We start from the raw sequence: 18,862 nt of genomic DNA, 5'->3' as shown, positions 1-18,862 counted from the left end.
ATATAGAGAACTTGTAAAAATCAATACGAAAAAAGACAAAAAAAAGAGGTAGAAGACTTGAATAGATATTTTGCTCAATAACATAGGCAAGTACCCTATAAATATATGAAATAGTGGTCAACACCACTGGTCTTCAGAAAAATGCAAATTAAAACACAATAAGATACCACTGTATACCCACCGGAATGAGTACAATGAGAAAGACTGACAAACCAAGTGGTGGTGAAGATATGGGGAAACTAGGGTTCCCAGAGACTGCTGTTGGAAGGGTAAATTGATAACAACCACTCTGGGAAACTCTTTGACAATATCTACTAAAACTGGACTTATGCCTCCCTGTTGAGCCAACCATTCCACTCCTGGGTATCACCCAACGGAAATGTGGACATGTGTTTACCAAGAATATTTATAGCAGTACTCTTTGTAACAACCCCAAATTGGAAATAGCCCATATATCCATCAGCAGTAGGATGGATACATAAATGTGGTATATTCATTTAACAGGGTTCTAAAGAACAATGTGAATATATAAACTACTACTACACACAGCAACATGGCTAAATTTCATAAACATAATATTGAGCAAAGGAAGCCAGGCATACTGTATAATTCCATTTATAGAAAGTTCAAAAAGAAGCAAATCAATCTGTGTTCTTAGAAGGCATGGCCGTGACTGAGAGGGGACACAAAAGGGTTTTTCTGCTGCTGGCAATGCAATATGGGTTTTAATTATGTGTTGTGTTCACTTTATGTATGAGAATTGAGTTAAACGTTAATATCTATATACTTTTTCTGAATGTATGTTTTCTTTATCAAAAGACTATTGAAAAAGATCATTGAAAGAGAAGGAAAATAAAGTAAGAAAAAATATTAGGTTTGAAAAAGGAACAGAAAATAGAGAAGTGTGAAGGGAAAACAGTTCAGGAGGCCAGTGCTTGCCCCACCTGCAACCCCAAGCAAGGCTGTGTGAGGGCTCTGCGGTATCACCTGGTGTCTTAAAAGCCTTTTGTAGATTAAATGCTTCCAGAATCTTCTATCTAGACTTTGATTGTCTCTTGCTGTTGTTGAAAGTAAAAAGTAGCTTTATTTACTCTAAAAAATTAAAATTCGCTATTTGGAGCTATTCATCAGCAGAAGCAGTCAGATCCTTACTATTCTGGTTCTTTGATGATTTCATAGTTATGAGTCCATTTCTGTCTCCAGATGGCACACAGTCTTATATGCATACATTTAATTTGTAATATTAGACTAATTTGCTAACAAAGTCAATACATTTTCCTATTGTATAAGAATACTGCTTTAGATACAGCATATATAATCAATTTGGAATTTACGTAAAGACTTTATTAACTAACAAGTTTTTTGAGCATGTTGCCAGATCTTGATGATTTGCTTCTGTTTGGAACTTCTCCAATATTAGCTGCTAATCCGCATTGTTGACCAATGAGTTATATTTTGCCTTGGGTTGTTGGTAGGTTTTTCTTTTTTTCCGTGTATGGTAGTCTGGGCTCCCTACTTAGACCATAAGCCATTTAAAGTATGGGAGATACTATGTCGTATAATCTTTTTAAAATTTCTCTAACCTTGGGCTTTATTCACCATTAAGTGCTCAGTTTTCACTGAATAATTGTTGGTCACTCACACTTAGATCCAATAAGGAAAGAGCAAGTTCATGGGCAATTGACATGGGATTTTTCTTTTCAGGATAGCATAGGCATTCTTCTGCTAGAGTCTTACAAGAACTCAAAGAAATGGAGTAGAAATATCATGACAGTCTCTATCAGTTCTATGGCCTGTGTACATGACAAAAATAACAGGCAAATTATTTTTTGGCCTACCAATACCGAACAACCCATTTGACTTTTTATAAAAAATAGAATTGACTAAATTACCCAATTGTTTCTTCTTTGTGTAGACAGAGCCTGGGATTCTATTGATGAAACCATATTTCATGCTCATGATCTGATACAGCTGTAGTTCACCGATTTGAAATAACTTAATGAGGTATTGATTTTGCTGCTCTGCATGCTCTGAAACAACTACCAAAATTGTAGAAGCCAACCTCATAAGGAAGGGGGTAGAAAGAAAAGTGAATTTCTAATGAATACACTAGATGAGTTCCTGTCAACTTGATTATTTGAATTGAATGCTTTAGGATTAGAGAAATGAATTATTTAATTTGAGATAAAAAATGTGAGTTCATTTTGCTCATTTGGAATTCGGAATTGGAACTGAATCACGTGCACTTCAGGAAACATAAAAATTAGAAGGAAAAAAACTAGCTCAGAGATGAATTATAGTGGTAAGTTATTTTTCAAGCCAATTTTGAGTTGTTCAAACTAGAAGAAATGGAGAAAACTTTAGGATGGAAAGAAGACTCTAGGGAAAGGAAATAAAGGAACTGTTCCTTTTGCATGTTTCCTAAATACTCCCTGGTGGCTCTTAATGAGCTGCATTATTGCATTTTGGCTCTGGAGCTGGATGGAGCTCTGCCATAAATTAGCGAGATGGAGGGAATTTGAATGAGGGTACTGCACAGGCAGGCATACTGAAAACCTCTTCCCCATATTCTATTTGGCTAGATTCTGATTCTATGGATAAATGGTTGGCATCTTGAGAGCTAGCTCAAAGTTACCCAACTTTGCAAAGAACTTTCTAGAATCACTGGGTCAACAACTATGCTAATAAGGTATATTTACATTGACCAGACACTTTCTAAAGCCACTTCCCCACTCTCTTCCCAGTTGACCCATCTCCTTTTGTTAAGAAAACCCAGCCATTGATTATTTGTCTGAATGAAATAAATTTGGTGTTCCCTACAAACATAGAGTGCTTCTATTACAAAACAGATTAGAACCAGAAAGAATGGCATAGTATACCACAAGAGGAAATGGTCCTGAAGCAAATCAGAGGAGGTTAGAGGGTTATAAGGAAGAATTTCCAGGGAATTTCGTATGGAGAGGCCTCCTGGGTCAAGGAAATCAGTGGAAGAAAATAAGCAGCCTCCTATGGTGAGGGAGGCGTTCTCTTTGGGCCCTTCAATTCTCAGATGCTTTCTTGAATTTAAATTTGATTTGGCTTCTTGATTTCAAGCAGATTCATTTAAAGCAGTGGTTCTGAACTTGGGGTGAGGATGATTTTGCCTCCCAGGGGACATTTGGTGATGTCTGGAGACATTTTGGTTGTCACAGTTGGGGAGGGGAGAGGTGTTACTGGCATCTAGTGAGTTGAGGCCAGGGATGCTGCTAAATATGCTAGAATGCACAGGACAGTCCCCTGGCCAACAAAGATTGATCCAGCCCAAAATGTTAAGAGTGACAAGGTTAAGAAACCCTGGAAGGAAGGATCAATTTTTAAGGTCATGAAAGAAGGAAGAACTAATAAAAAATTAGGAAGGATTTAAGTTCTGCTGACTAAGGGTGGGAGAGAAATACCAGCCAGGAGAGGCAGAGATATGACAAGACGATTTAATGCTCTTGTCAGGTGTATGGAGTTACACGATAGTGATGTCTGGACTCTGTGGCTTAGAATCACTTTGGCTACTTGCCCAGAGTTTCAAGGTTGTAACTGATTTGCATATAATGATATGTTTACATAAAATACGTAGTTGTAATAAAGACAAACAACGGTGGATGGGTTTTTTTTTTTGAAATTTATCTCTTCCATTGTCAGATAATGATCATTTGTTGGGCATATGCTGGGCCCTGGAACTGTGTCAACATATTTTTTTAAGCTATTCACATTTGGTTTCTTTTTGTTTTAAAACAGAAACCTACATGAGCTATCCTCATGAGGATAGATTAATTGTTTCAAAAACAGAAGTAACTTATTTTGCCATGTGTAAAGTAAGTTAGTATGGAGGAAATACAGCTTTGGGATGGAAAGACTTTCAGGGTTTCTGCACAAGGAAAAATAGGCCTCATGCACTTGAAACATTAGCAATCATGAAGAGCTTAAAGGGATTTGCATGTCACAACCTTAGACAACATTGTTCTAGGTCTGTTTCCTGGAGTCTAAAATGAGAGGTTGGCTCTGATGAGCTCTAAAGTCCCTTCGTACCTAAGAGTCTAAGATTCTGTCCTTCTCTGCCAGCCAGTTAGAAGAGAAACCGTTGGGTCATGTGCTCACCTGAGCAGGCTAAAGGAGTGGATGCCAAACTTTTTGAATATGTGCATTTTCCTAGGGTGAGTTTCCATATCTACATGATAATCTAAATAGTCTATGATTCTAAAAAATGAAGATCTGCAGTAGGGTGTGATGCTAATAAAGTCAGGATTACAAGCTTCCACTCTCATGGCTATTAAGAGAGGAAACGCTATCCTATAGCCCTAGACCCCAGAACTGACCCTGGGGAACTACATGCAAATGTGTGCTGTTAGTCACAGAGGACAAGGGAAAACAGCATATATGGGTCAGGAGCCCCCTTCTTCTCTACTCAACGTCGTGGTCACTGATGAAGAAGAGTAGTGATGAAACCTCATCAATCAGAGCTACATGTGGGATTTTGGAGGACCAATAAATATCATTCATCTTTCTCTCCAGATTTTGGAGCCAGTAGAAAGGCCAGAGAAGACAGACAGATCGGGAGATAAAAGAAAGTTGGCTTTGTTATTGATGAAGTTGATGGGAAAATATAGCTTTAAATGTGGGCCAAATAGGCTTAGTAATACTTCCCCTGAATTTGAAAGACTTATTCCAGCGGTCCCTGGCCCAGCCAGACAGCCACAGGGGCGCTCCTTTCCCTCAGCCGAACAGAATGCCTGATCTGCAGAAGGCATCGTCTCTCTGAAGATGGCATTGCTCAGCTCTGTCTCCTGACCTCACCAGTCTGATATCTCTCTCCTCCCCACAGGAGCAATGAGTGAAGGCTGGAGAGCAGTTTTCCACAATAACTTTCCCTTCTGGAATGTTGAATGCATATTATCTGTTTGTTTTAGAACATCAGAAGTTAGGAATGAAATATTTCTCCCCCAATTTAGGTGCATCTCTGAATCAATCGCAGATTGAAATACAATACTGGTGGGGAGATACCTTAAGTGACTTATTTAAAAACATAGAAATAAAAGCCCTTCAAGGACACATAAAGCAGAAAAAGAACCGATCAGAGAGTTTTTCTGAGAGACTGCCCGTAATAAGTTTCTATCAGTATCTCTTAAGGCCAGCTGATGAGAGTTAGACATTGTTAAGTAGAGGTAAAATGTATGTATTTGAGGAAGTGCTTCAAAGCGAGAAGTGTGGGAGTGGGCATCAGAGGAATGATCCCCTATGTAGACTGTGAACTGAAGATGTGTCATGTTCTGGGAGAGATTTTTACTTCTGTTTTCCTTGTCTAACTTGACCTTTCTTGACTCTACAAAAAGGTCTCTGACTTTCTATAAACATTCTATAAACTTTAAATGTCTTCAAGTTGTCACTCTTCTCAAATAATAAGAGTAGTTACCCTTGGGGAAGGTCAACACTTAGCCTTTGGGAGGAGGCAGGGTGTTCTCAAGGGGCTGCAGGGTTCTTATCTGTATGGTGCCCAATGTCCCAATTTGTCTAGTGGGTCTCGTTTTATACCTGATGTCCTGGGATAACTATTAAATGCACTTCTATTCACCCTCAAGAGTGTCCTAGTTTGGATAATAAATTATATGGTCACTCTACTTTTCTTTAATGTTTAGTTTTTTCCTTTTTGAAAGAGGAATAAATTTATTGCTACTTGTGTAATTAAAATTAGTTTTATAAAAGGCTATGACACGATTTCTGCCTTCAAGGAGAACCAACTGATTATAATAATAAAGCAGGTATTGATAGGGTGCTTTTTACCTACAGAACACTTTAACAAGTTTATTTAAAGAGTTGAATAATAGGGGTTCGATATATTTTGAGTAGATGAATGAATAGGTGTAGCTGGAGGGATAGGTATAGCAGGCACTAATATATTAGTTACATGTAAATTGTCAGCATCATCTTGTACTGGTGTAGTTTTGTTCCTCTCTAACCTAGTGACTCTATTGTATGGAATTTCTTTCTTTCTTTCTTGCCTTTTCCACGTGGTGACTGATACTTGAAATTGTGCTGGTCTTTCAAAACCTTGGCATTTCTTCTCTACTCCTAATTCATACTTTCTTTAACTTCTAATTAGAACTCTTTATTTTTCTAGCCTCCATCAAGCTGCCAATTATTGTAAGTGAGTGGTAATAAAACCGGTAAGTGGGTGAACATCACTGGTCTCAAAACAAAATCCTATGGGGCATTGCTTCCCAGTTTCTTCTGCCTGACGTGGAGTCATTGAAATCCTCTTTGTATATGACCCTCGAGCCACATCTTCTCTATTATGGTGTGAAACCCAGCCTTTTGTTTCCTATTTATTAATGGCTGTGTCACACAGATGAGAAGGAAGAGCCTAGATAAATCAAGATGGATTGCTTCTCTCTTTTCCTTCCATTTGAGCTTGCCGTCAGGGAGGAGGGTTGGTGCGGTGAGATTGGCAGTATCTAGATTCATACTAATGGTCATTCCCAGGACTGATAGCAATCCGTAGGCTCGTAGTATGGAGGTACTTCTTGTTAAAGTAGGAAAATTTCTGAACGAGTTGATAAATAGCCACTGTTCCAAAGGCTCCCTCTAAGTTGTCCTGCCCCTGGTTTCCTAGACTTCTCCCTCAGGTACCCCTGGGTGCCCCCAGATCCAACAAATAAGGGTCAACCCCTGGCACAGCCAGGGCCTACTGGGGTCTTGCTCCAACACTGTCTGATTAGCTGGTGCATGTGCCATATCGGTTATTGAATACCACCCTGGTCGTTCCCCAGTATCTCTTCTTTAAGATACTAAACATGAATTTGGCATGAATTTCCATAATTTTAAAAATTTAAATCAAAATCATACTTTGGAATTGAGCTTAATACTTTCCTGATCGTGCATGTGTGTGTGTGTTTGTATGTGTGTGTGTGTGCATAATAATGGACCTGACTTATTTTCTATCTTTTAGGGTGTCTCCAATTAATATTGCTGCTCAACAATTTGGCCAAGTGTTTTGTTTTCACAGAAGACACCCTTTAGATGTATTCTCTTCAAACAAAATATGGGACTTTCTTCCAGTACTTATCTGACAGATGTCATCCGGTTCCTGGATAACTTTTGCAGAGTTTGCTATCCCTGAAGTCATTTTCCCCTCTGAAGTAAATTACACAGGATAACCTACACTCATTTCCCAAATATGTTCTTTGTCATGAAAAGCTGTATCTGATAGTTAGCAACAGGATTATCTCTCTTCGCATAAAAATGTTTCTCCAGATGATCTTCTCTTAGCCATTCTTCCCAAGTGCATATTCATGAACATTTCATAATATTTGAGAAATGTCACAAACCTGAAGAAACCACATGGTCCTGATTCCTGTCTTTTGGCTCAGGGAAATATGCTTTGTACATGTTTAGGTAATCAGTCATTAGGTAATCCATCATTTCTACCAAAGGAACGAATGAACGAACAAATGAAAGACCCCAGGCAGAAAACATTTTTTTAGCCTTTATAGAAAATTCCCCAAGGATAGAAACTTTGTGACTTCTGATTGTCCTATTTCAATATTTTCTCAAAGCAAATATCAAGAGTTTCCCCTTATGCCCAACTGAAATCTCTTTACCCTTAATTTAAGCTAATTTCTTCTTCTTTAGTACTCCAGGTGGGTTTCCTTTGTCTGGCTTCATTCCCAGATCTCATTCACGTTGACAGGGCAGAGGCAGATGGAAGAAAGACCAAAGATGTATTATAGGAGTCTGGTATTCTAGAGAACTCTATTTATTACCAAATATATCTCCCCATATAGTAATGGGGAGCATTTTCCTTTATTATTCTAGATAGCTGATTATGATGAAAAGTAGAACAAATGCTATTCACTTTGTTGTAGCTAGTGAGGCCAGCTTTTTTTGTATAACAGGTCATATTTCAGCTTTGGATTTTCAGAGAGAAGGAAAAGGCTGTCATTATAAACATGTAGGGGAAAGCAACTCCATCTCTGGCCTCATCTGGCTACTTCAACATAAGCAATGCGCAGATAACAGTCTGAGAAACTAATATGCAGCAGTGAAACTCAAAGAGACCCATTATAAAATACTTGTGGAACAATTAATATGTGCCAAAATTCAAATTAAAAAATTTTCTAGAAAAACTCTCTGTTAGAATCTGCGTCCAAATCTAAAAGTAAGAATTATGTATTTCATCTCTTGAGATTGATCTTCTGACTTCTAATTAAGCCAATTAAGATATCCTCACTCACCTTCCCAGAGTATGATCAGGAAAGCACAGAAAGAAGTTTTATCATGAGACTCCTAGTTCTAGGACTTTAGTTCTGAATATGCACAGAAATGTATGAATGGATTCTTTAATGGCAAAACTCATGATTTTATTAGACTTTTATTTTCTATGACTTTTGAAAGGATGCTAAGCCTGAAAGAGACTTTAGAAAGCTTAACTTCTTGCTTTGCAGAAGAGGAAGCTGTCACTCACACACTGACTGCAAACAAATATCCTTCCCCAAAGGCTTAAGCACGGAGCAGTAGTATTGAACAACGTTAAACAACAGTGCTTACCTCTTTGGATAAATCTGGATCAGATCAAGCTCCTGCCACTCCACTGCCATGGCCTACATCAGTTAGAAATATGTAGAAAGGAGGAGTACAATGCATCTCATGTCCCTGGCTGGTGGAGGGGTCCCTTAAGACCTCTAACCCTTTTTAAATTAATTCTATGGTTATAGGATAACCTCTTGATCTCTGAGCAGGCTTGCCTACTAGGAGGCAGTGCCCTGAGCAAAGAACAGAAGTAGATCATTCTCCTGGTGTAAAATAATAAGTAAATCATCACCATTCTGGTTTTTAAATGTTTCTTATGAGTTTGATTGTTTTGAGGTCTTTTTTTTTAAAGCTTTGTGTGGACTTGAGTTTCCTTCATGGATTCCTTTTTTTAAATCTTGAAAATGACAGGAATTTATTGCTTACACTTCTAGAGGCTAGCAAGTCCACGATCAAGGTACCAGCATCGTCCCATTCTGGTGAAGGCCCTCTTCCTGGTTCATAGCCAGCGCCTACTTGCTGTGTCCTCACGTGGTGGAAACGATACTGAACCTCTTAATCTCAAGTTCACATGCCTGATGCTCAATAAGCCAAACACTGAGATATTGGTGCTTGGAGATGGAGAAAGGTTCATTCAAATTGGCTGAAACAAGAAGGTGGGAGCATAGGTCCACTCAAATCTGCCTTAACAAGAGCAGAAAGCAGGGGGTTTTATAGAGCTAAGTTGGGACTTGGCAGGAGGAGCTTCAGGGAAACAAAAGAGTCACTCCCAGTAAGCCCCTCGGCAATCTGACTTCTGGGCATCAACGGCTGCTGGGGTGATTGCAACCATCCAGTGATTGCAACCTCCCCAAAGACATTCTCTTTTTTCTGCAAAAAAAGCTCACAAATCCTTGTGACCCCTGAGTCACCCCTCAAGTTAAACAACAAAACAGCAAATTGACAAGATTCATCTATGTCTGTGTTAGGAACAAGGTTGAAAAGCAATCATGTTCTTATTGAATATCTCTAGTAACCCTCAGGTACCTGCCTTCAGAAGAGCCATGGATTCTTTTTTAACAAACATTCATTGAGTGCCTGCTGTTCATTTATTTATTCAACAAGAGTTTAATTTAGTGTCTGCTATTATCAGAACTGCTCTAGGTGATGGGGATATAGTGGAAATAAAAGAAATTCCTACACTCATGGAGTTTTTGTTCTCATTACGGACACAGGTGGATAAGCTAGACTCTGTCCTTTCCTCCCTGAGCTTGGAGCTTAGCAGGAAAGGCAAAATTTAAATTGATTGCTACAATCAATATGAGAAATATCCATTACAGGGGTAACAGGAGGCATAGGGTATTAAGTGAGCAGAAAACAAGAGGTTGGAACCAAGTCCTGGGGTCAAGGAAGGCTCCTGGAGAAAGGTGGAGAGAGACATTTAAGCTGATATCTAAAGAGTGAGTGGGATTTGAGGGAACTGGGGGTTTGGGAGAGAGAATGATTCATCAGAGGGAAAAACATGCATGAGTTTTGGAATTGAGAGAAAGAATGGCACATTTGAAAAACTGGAATAAGCTTGGTATGAATAAGCAGAGAGTGTGTGTTGGGGAGTGTATGAAATGAGGTTCCATTGTTGAGGGCTTTGCATACCATTTTAAGGAGACTGTACTATATTTGAGGGAGCTGTGGAGGGTTGTAAGGCATATTGCATTTGTTCTAAGGATCACTCTTACAGCAATATTGAAAAAAGAATGGAAGAAAACAAAGCTAGACTAAAGGAGTTATCAGATGATTGACATAATCCAGGCAAGGGATGGTAGTGATCAGAACCAGATGGGGGCAGAGGCAATGAAGTGAAACGGATGGATTTGAGCAACAATGAGGGAGTAGAATGATTAGACATGAATGAGAAGAACAATTTAAGTGAATGATTATATATACATGAGACAATGCAAGGGTGACTTCCAGAATTTTGGTTTCTGGATTGAGGTGACTATAAATCCGAAGGCCAGACCCTGGACCTATACAATTTACCATCTCTCTGTTTTTTTTTTTTCCCTTTTTTTAAGGGCCTACCTGTGTATCCAGTTAGCCAGCTAGCCAGACATCTCTTGCAGGCCTTCATACCAAGGAGAGCCCCCATGTCATGGTTTCCAGGGAGACCACTTGTTAAAAAAGCCACTGAACTTCCCAGATAGTTTTTAAGGTGGGCCAACCATCTTCTGAGTTCTATTCAACAGTGAATATTGCTAAACTGAACATCTAAAAATTGTTATGTCAGAACTATCTATGGCTTTGTCCACATCATGCTACCAGTTGATCATTAACTCACTCAACTGTTCCATTTAAATAGCAGGCTTGAGATTCTGTGTTCCTTTTCTGAATTGACTGTTGTTCGAGGCTGAATTGCACAACACTCATTGCTTTCATATTGTGAAAACTCAATATATCTACTCCCCTGCTGATTCAGAAGGGGACAATTTGGATTAATATTTTATTATTTTAAAATGCCTCCAAGATACGATCTGATTCATTCTCATAACAATTTGGGGAGACAGGAAGGAAGCAGGTAAATGTGCACTTCACATAGTTTTTACTTAATGGCAAATTTAGTGCTGTTTGGTCAAAGATGAAAAATGAAGAAATTATTCATGTGGGATCTAATTTAAGATCATCATTCTTGGTGACATTTATGACTTGCTTCTGGCAGGAATTTTGTTTGTTGTAGTAATGTGAGGAACATTCTGCTCTTCGTATTTGAAGGTGACACCACTATCCCTCCATTAGTTTCACATGTGCTTTGAGATGTTTTTTTCTAACAGAAAGACAGATTTTCATGAAGCCATTTGCACTGTCTCTTGACGTTGTGGTGACTCACACACATTTCTGATGCCTGACTTGGGACAGGTATTAACAGCCATCACCACAAGCAGAGGAAAACAAATGGCCTGCCTGGGGATTTGAACTTTTGCCACTGGCCTCATTAGTACGGTGTGCTAACCAATGAGGGTAGCCACGGGCATGCAATTATAAAACAGCATGAATCAAACCTGGTCTAAGGCCTGAAATTTAACCTTTCAATATAGCTGTAGCCTTGACACATCTCCATGGAACAATGTGGCTTTCTCTAGAGGCATATACTGCAAAATGGTTTGCTGTTATCTTTCACAGATATTTATTTTTCAAATTTAATAAAGATAGACACGTCAGTGAATCTTGAAATAAAATTCAGTGTTTCTATATTTATTTTTGAATGGTATTTATGAATACGTGGTTCATCAGTACAAGTGCTTTCAATAACTTCTTTTTAATGGTAAGGACATGCTTGATCCACATCTGAGTTTATGTTTATTCACATGTGGGAGGGAATAACATTTTAGAATTAGATTACAATGTCAGTACACTACTCAAAGTGGGAACTTCATAGAAATATTAGAGGGAGGAAGGAGATCCATGAAGGCATTATTTAAAAAAAGAAAAAAAGCAAATTCTTCACAGTCAACAAATTCCTGCAAACTATTTTGAAAATTAAGCACTTTATTACGTGAATTAAATTATTAATAATTTAAAACAAGTGGAGGTTATATGGATATAAAACCATTCAAGGAAGTGAAGATGCTATGGAAATAGATGTTATATTTATGAATTGTCTTAGTTTGCTTGGGCTGATGTAACAAAATGCCATAGAGTGTGTGGCTTGAACAACAGACTATTTCTCACAGTTTTGGAGGCTGAGAGACCAAGATCAAGGTTGGACCTGCAGATTCAGTTCCTCATGAGGATCTCTTCCTGGCTTGCAGACTGCTGTTTTCTTGCTATGTCTTCACATGGTGGAGAAAGTAAGCACTCTGGTCTTTTTCTCTGCTTATAAGGATTCTAATCCCATCATGGAGGCCCTATCCGCATGACCTCATCTAAACCTAATTACCACCCTAAGGCTCCACCTGCAAATACCACCGCATTGGGAGTTGGGGCTTCAACATATGGATTTTGGGGGAACATAAACATTCAATCTATAACATAAGCCGAAAGCAACTTGACTATTTTGATTAGCAAACAAGTTTCTCTGTCTCTCTCACTTCTTTTATTCAGTCAGCCATCAAGTGTCTGCTGATTCTAGCATCCAAATATTTCTCTAATCCCAACCTCGTGCCAGGGCCACTGAGCTGGTCCAGACCACCCCCATTTCTCCAGTAGATTGTGGCCGTAGCTCCCACCTGCCTACTGTCTCCAATACTGCCTCCCTTTAATCCATTTCCCATAATTTATAACACGCAGATGAGATTACTTCACTTCCCTGCTTCAATTCTTTCCAAAGATTCCCATCACTCTTACAATAAAATCCCCAATCCTTATCGTTCTTTACAAGGAAGACTTCTTAAGTGTGTGTTGCGTGGGCACTGGGGACTATGTGTATAGGTTTGTGTGTGTGTATGTGAGTGTACCAGCATTTTGGGGGAGGTGGTCTCACACTAACGGAAGACCACAAATTTACACTTCTTGCTTTCCCTCCAAATGAGATTACTTATGCAGTCATTGAAGTTTATATGTTTGTGTTGAAGCATTAATTTAAGGGCAAACATTTAAAATACCTAATTTTTATAATCCCCTTCTGACATTTCTTTATTTTTTAGTATCCTGGGAGCCTAAGGAAAACCAAATTGAGTGGCCCTGACTTCTCTCAATTTAGAGACCTTTCCCACAAGGAACTGCCCTCCAGGCTTAGTTCTCTCTCTGCCCTCCACACATGGGTGCGCCTCCTAAGCTCTACCTTCACAAGTGTTTCTCACTTTCTTAACTGTTTGATGCCCTCTCTTGTCTGTGGAACTTTCCACATAGTGTTCTCACTTCTTTTTCATGTTCCTTGACTGAATTGTACTCATATTTTGATCTTTTAGGTCTCAGCTCAAACATCACTTCCTGTTTCTGGAACTTTCTTTGGTAAGGCTAGGTGCTCCCATCACATGCCTTTCATCCAAGCTTTAGAATCCCCTTTCCTACCTCCTTATGGCTGCAGATTGTTCCTGCTAGTTCATTTCTTTCCCCAGCTGGACTGCTAGCTCTGTGAGGTTAGGGACCTCAACGACCTTGCTCATCATGGGATCCTGGAGTCTAGCAGAAAATGAAGCATCGCACAGGTGCTGAATAGATGTTTGTTCCATAGGAGCTCCATGGGAGCTGGGACTTTGTTTAGCCCCTTTGTTTGGTTCATTGCTGGATTCCCCAGCACCAATGACAATGCCTGCACGTAGTGAGTGTGCGAGCGCTCTCTCTCTCTCTCTTTCTCTCTCTACAATAGTAATACATACTTAGTATATAGTAATATATACATAGTAAGTGCTCAATATATATATATATTTATGAAATGAGTTTTTTTTTTTTTTGGAGAGGAAGATTGGCCCTGAGCCATTATATGTTGCCAATTCTCTTCTTCTCTCTTGAGGAAGATTGTTCCTGAGCTAACATCTGTGCCCATTTTCCTCTATTTCGTATGTGGGAGGCCACCACAGCATGGCTTTCTGAGTGATGTGTAGGTCCATGCCCAGGATCCAAACCTGTGAACCCCATGCTGCTGAAGCAGAGTGTGTGAACTTAACCACTAGATCACAGGCCCAGTCTCTAGGAAATGGATTTGTTTTTTAAAGACTATTTTTTTAACAGCAATTTTAGGTTCACAGTAAAATTAAGAGGAAGGTACAGAGATTTCCCATATATCCTTTGCCCCCACTCATGCATAGCTTGTCCCATTATCAACATCTCCCACCAGAATAGTATAGTTGTTACAATTGATGAACCTACATTGACACATAATCACCCGAAGTCCATAGTTTATATTAGGGCTCACTCTTGGTATTTTACATTCTATGGATTTGGACAAAAGTATAATGACACGTATCCATCCTTGTAGTATCATATGGAATATTTTCACTGCCCTAAAAATCCTCTCCGTGCTCTGCCTATTCATCCTCCCCCAACCACACTCCATATTTTATGAATGAATCTCACTCCCATAGTGGGACTGGTCCAACACCACTGAAGGAGCTTAGATCTTTGTTAAGTGCTATAAATGTACATTGTTCACATCAGGAATCAGAGTACAGATATCATCCCATTGTAAATATGGACACATCAAGGGCCCAGCACGCCATTTCTCTGGTCTACCTCTCTGGCTCATCAGTGGTTTGTCTTCAGAGGGAAAGAAGCCATGCTGTCAGCCACTAATCTATTTTTTTTTCCTTTTTAGTGAATTCACAGCAACTTGCTTCAGTGGAAAGAAAATAATTGATGATAGTTATTAAGAAAATGGATTATCTTTAACTTTGTTTGGTGAAAACTTAGCTGCATTTTTGCCTAGATAACAAAAGTTCAAATTATTGAAAAGACTGCTGACCCTAATTAGCTAAGAATACCAATATGGCTTCTTGTTGAAATTTTTCTACCATACCTCTGAGTTGATAAACATGAAAAGAGAGAAGGCTAACCACATGGTTTTTAATGCATCAAAAATTCAAATAATAGTTCAATGTTTAACATGGTTTCTGAGGTTCAATTTCCAAGATCTGCATCCATGATCTACAAAATCAGGAAATAAATCTAAATGATTTTTTATAAATGAATATAAAATAGGCTTTCAATAAAGGTTGACCAAATTCTTAGAAGTTAAGATCCTTTCATTGTTGAGTAAGTACTTAACAGGAATAACAACTTATAATAACTACTAATAATTACATCTCTGTTTTCAATTTACTGTTACTTTTAAATACATAAATATAATTTCATCCTCACACTGTTTCTGTAAGCCAAGTATAATTATTTCAATTTTATAGAAAAGGAGACTAAGGATCAGAGTGGTTAAGTGGCTTGCCCGAAGGCACACAGGATGAGGTAGCAGCAGAGTACAATCTCCCCTGCCTGGTTCTGCCTCTTCCTCTGAATGAGTTTGGACGATAATTAATGACTCTCCAAAGAGATGTCTAAATTATTGTTGTTTGAATGTTATTTTGCTGCATCTAATATTCCTGGAAATAAGTGGGCTGTCAGGGAGGATTTCTTAAAGAATAGTCTACACTCAACCATTTCCACTTTCTCCTATTTCCAGCAGTCAGCTTCTATTTCAACGTTCTCACTAGTCTTAGTGAGACATTTGCTAGATTGGCAAATTTGATGGAGTCTTTGTGTTTCTCTCTAGTATTTGAAATTGCCAACTCATCTTCATTTGAAAAACTTTCCCTTCTTATTGGCACAATCCAATCACACCTTTGTGATCTGTTTCAGATCTGTATACTGAATTGCTTCCTCAGCAGCCTGTCTGGTGGTTCCATAGGCGTTTCCAACTCAACATGTCTGAAACAACTCATTTTCCTGCTCAGAAATTTTCCTTCCTGTGTTCTTGAACTTAATGATCAGTGCCACCATCACCCTAGTTGCCCGTGACGGTTAATTTTGTGTCAGTTTGGCTATGCTATTGTGCCCAGTTGTTTGGCCAAACACTAGTCAAGATGCTGCTGTGAAGGTATTTTGTAGATGTGATTAACATTTAAAATCTTTTGGCTTTAAGTAAAGCAGATTACCCTCCATAATGTGAGTGGGCCTCATCTAATCAGTCAAGGGACTCAAGAGCAAAAACTGACATTTTTTGGAGAAGAAGAAATTCTGCCTCAAGACTGTAACACAGAAATCCTGTGTGAGTTTCCAGCCTTGGGCCTACTCAATGAGTTTCCAACTCAAGACTGCAACATCAACTCTTACCTGAATTTCCATCCTGCCAGCCTGCCCTATGAATTTCAGACCTGCCAGACCCCACAATCACTTGAGCCAATTCTTTAAAATCAATCAATCTTTCTCTCTTTCTCTATCTCTCTCTGCTGTTGGTTTTGTGTCTCTGGAGAACCCTGACTGTTATATTGCCTAAGTCAGAAACCAAACACTTTTCATTATCTTCTCATCTCATTGACCCACTCCCCTTGCTATTCAATCAGGCACCAAGTCCTATAGATGCTCCCTCTTAGTGTCTCCCAAATCTGCCTCTTCCACCCAGACCCTCCTCCCTTCTTTGCCTGGAGTTCTGCAGTAGTCTGCTAAAGGGCCTCTCTGCCTCCAATTGGGTCCCTCTCAATCCACTCTGTTGGAAAAGTCACTCTGTCATTTTAAAATCCTTTGGTGGTCAATTTCCTTCGATTTTGGGAAAACCTGAACTCAAGCATGTGTGAACTGCTTTCCTTGAATCGGTTCTTCTTTATTTCTGTACACTCATTTCCTCTACTGCCCCACATTCACTTTTGGATCCATGCAGAAAGACTCGCCATTTCATACCCCTAGGTTTTCCGCATGTCATCGTCACTTCTGAATGTTCTCTGTCCTCTTCAGACAGCACCTACTCACCTTTCAATACTCAGCTTGGGGCCATCTTTTCTAGGATTCTAGCCTGTTCCCTCATGGCCCTGTGCTCACACTGCATTAAGCACTAATCGTTCTGACCTGGGTTAGTGGGTTTATTTGTTGTCTCCTACACTAGAAAGCAAAGAGCAGAGACGGTACGCTTTTATTGCTAAGCGTCACAAAGCTAGCATTTTGTAGGCACTTAATAAAGGCATGTAGGAAGAATGAATCAATAAACAGATGAATAGGCTGTGGCTTGGAGGCCTTTGCTGTATGAAGATTCCCTCAGATAGTAAGTGGAATAACATAAGTTCGACTGTGAGGCACTAATAAGGATTGGAAACTCTTATTTTGCATACCACCCTACTGCCAGACAGGGCCAGAGGAGCTGCTGGACCATGAAGCAGAGGCGGGACTGAGGGAGAAAAGTGAAGACAAAAGGAAACAAACGTTAAAATAAAAGGAGGGAGTTGAGTATCGGAAAAACAAAGGGAAGAGATAGCGGGGAAGGAAGCAAAGAGGAATCCTGTGGAACAGGTGGAGGCCCAGGGAACCGTGATTAGAAGCTTGGGGGTACTCAGAGACAGGAGGAGCAGGATTATTCTGTTATCTGCCCTAGCTGGACCTGTGTCAGTACCTGGGATCACAGCCCCCTTAGACCCTGGTCCCCTGCGTGAGGCCTCCCACACTGACCTTTGTCTGTGTGCATCCCTCCCCCAGGGCGAGGAGTCTGCAGCACCAAGGGGACATGCCCCACTGTGATCCCCATCTGGCCCTGGGACCCTGGAATGCCCTGTCCATGTGGCCCCCAGCCTGCCTCCAGGGCCCACATAGCCCTCCCCATCCATCTTCTGAGGCAGACAGCTGGGCAGGGGAGTTGACCCTTAGACAGAAGGGACACTCTGAACGGGATCACAACCAAACCTCTACATCTGGGTCTTGAAGACCATTTTTGAGGCCCTGGACAGGCAGAGTGGGTCTACGGTGGCCCTGAGGTGTCAGTATATTGATAGAACAGATGAGTCTTAGGATGTCCCAGCTTCACTCTGACTCTCCAAAGTCCCCATTGAATCTCTCCTAGCCCTGGACCTAACTGGCTCTCCTATAAGTCCTCCAGGTTTTTCTTTTTCTTCTCAGAAATTTGAAAAACATAAAAAATTACAAATAAAATATTTAAAACCCCAATCACCCATACTCCCACCACCAGAATTAACCCTGTCAACATTTTGGTATATTTGCTTCCAGTCTTTTTTTCTGTGTAGATACCAAACACAATTATGCTGATAATTACATGAATATATTACAATGTCTTGGTAAATTTTTTGGATAAAATTTCAAACTTAAATGAAAGTTGAAAGAATATACAAAGAACTCCTCTGTATGTTATATCCAGATAAGTCAACTGCTAACATTTTTGCCTCATTTGCTTTATTATTCTATTTTTTCTTTCCTTTCCTTTCCTCCCTTTCTTCATCCTTCTTTCCTTCCTCTCTCCCTTCTTTCCTCCTTTTCTCCCTCCTTCCCTTCTCCCCTCCCTCCCTCCCTTCTCTCCTCTCTCTCTCTCTCTTTCTTTCTAGTTTTCTCACTCTGCAGTTAGTTTTTGAACCATTGGATGGTAAGTTCTAGTATTTAGTTTACTCCAAAATACTTCACATGTATTTGCTACAAACAAGGACATTCCAATGATCAGAATCAGAAACTTTAACATTGACGTGATACTATGATTTAAGTCACAGTCCCTTCAAAGTTTTCCAGTTGTCCCAATAATGTCATTTATAGCTATTTTTGTTTCTGGTTCAGAATCCAATTCAGGATTATGCATTGCATCTAGCTGTCGTGTCTCTTTAGTCAATTCCTCAGCTCCCTTTCATTTTTCATGACATTAATATTTTTGAAGAGTACAGGCCAGTTATTTTGCAGAATGTCACTTAATTTGGGTTTTTCTGAT

Source organism: Ceratotherium simum, chromosome 18 (genome assembly GCF_057802395.1).
Source record: "Ceratotherium simum simum isolate JZ-2026a chromosome 18, ASM5780239v1, whole genome shotgun sequence".
In the NCBI taxonomy this organism is placed as follows: domain Eukaryota; kingdom Metazoa; phylum Chordata; class Mammalia; order Perissodactyla; family Rhinocerotidae; genus Ceratotherium; species Ceratotherium simum.
This window is presented reverse-complemented; position numbering follows the sequence as displayed.